Source organism: Mus caroli, chromosome 8 (assembly GCF_900094665.2).
Source record: "Mus caroli chromosome 8, CAROLI_EIJ_v1.1, whole genome shotgun sequence".
Lineage (NCBI taxonomy): Eukaryota > Metazoa > Chordata > Mammalia > Rodentia > Muridae > Mus > Mus caroli.
Genome location: NC_034577.1, coordinates 95,508,197 through 95,510,029, shown reverse-complemented (window position 1 = coordinate 95,510,029; position 1,833 = coordinate 95,508,197).

The window sequence follows — 1,833 nt, the reverse complement described above, 5'->3', positions numbered from 1 at the left end:
CTTACAGTTGGATCTCATGGAGGCATTTCCTCAACTGAAGCTCCTTTCTCTGTGATAACTCCAGCTGTGTCAAGTTGACACAAAAATAGCCAGTACATCTGGTGTGTTGGGGTATCGAGGAATTGCTGTGGTGGGAGCACTGGGTTCTGATGATGTCAAGTAGTCTTGGTTTTTGTTGATAAGATTCTTGGGTTTGCCTTTCTTCATCTGACAATCTCTGGTGTTAGATGTTCTTGCTGTCTCTGACTGGAGCTTGTTTCTCCTGTGGGTTTGTAAGCCTGTTTCAGAACTTCTGGGAGACCAGCTCTCTCCTGGCAAGACCATTGTACAGAGGATTGCAGAACAGCTCCATCTCCTGGGTGCAGATGGAGGCAGAAAGGACCTGTTCCAGCTGCTCTGCTGCTTCTGTGGCCCGTCTGTTCCTGGCTGGTCCCGCCTTAAACAGTCACTGGAGAGAAAAATCATGTTTGTTTTTAAGTGCGGTCTTACTGTGTGGCACTAGATGGCTTAGGACATCATGTAGAGCAGGCTGACCTCAAACTTCTGTGTGCTGGAATTAAAGTCATGACCCACCATGCCTGGCTTCATGTTTATTAATGGCATCTTAGAAACAAAGTTATTTGACAGCAATTTTTTCGCATTTCCTATTAAAAAATAAGCATTCCAACTTCCTAAGGGATTCTCTAAAACTTCTGCATAATTATCTGTCTTTCCTAACCAGACAATTTTCCCTCTAGTTATATCTATGCTAGGATATATATGTATGTATGTATGTATGTATGTATATATGTATGCTCAAATAATTAAAGGAATGGATGTTTTCTAAGATGCTCACTAGGTAAATTGTAGAACAAATATATGGGATTATTTTCTGTAATATTTTAGTTTCCAAAAAGACATTGATGTCTGCAAAATTGAATAAAACACAGGTAAAAAACATTTTAGGAGGGATGTCCCATTTATTTGCTTGTTGGTCTTGTATCTTCACAGTCCTCATACAGCAAAGATGGAACTCCTAATCCAGAGCTCTGCCAGGCTCTCAGCTGTACTCGCAGTCTTTGACAGCAAGCTGACTTCTCCATTCTGTGTTCTCAGGATGTTATCAACTCAATGGTAACAGCATTATGCATGCTCATTGTGTCTGTGTTGGCTCTAATACCAGAAACCTCAACAAAGACAATCCTTGGAGGGGTAAGTAGAAGTCTTCCAGGTTTCTTCCAGCTGGATCAAAATGCAAATTAATTTGGAAATCTGACATGATCCTGGACTGGCCTACAGTGCCTACTGGCTTTATAGTTTGTGTGAGCGAATACATTCCCTGATTAGCATAAATAGACAGGGTTTCATACTGAAATCCGCCAAACAAAGAGATCCCTGCATGTTTCTTACAGGGCTATACAATCTGACAGAGAGAATCTGCTAAAATCGGCTACCACTCTTAGCTCTAAAAAACCTGATGTTAAACAAGAAAGGAAGCATGACCATTTCATAGTTCTCCTTTTGAAAGGATCCATAGAGCAGTGTTAGGTGAGACAGACGATTCCCATAACTCTACAGATGCAATATAACAGATTCCCTTACTGCAAGGGAAATGGTAGGAAGCCTTGCAAACCAAGGGCTATTCTGAGTACTGCCTAGAGAGAAGCAAGTCAGCCTAGACCAATGAGCAAGCCCACAGTGAGCTCACTGCACCTCCACCTGCTTTTCTCCTGAGGTTTGGCCATCTGCCTTTCCTAGGTTCTGATCTGGAGTGCTGACTTAGAAACATCTTCCTTCCTACTTTCTTGTTCTCCCTTAGCAAGGGCCACATAGAACTGACCTTGCTCTGCCATG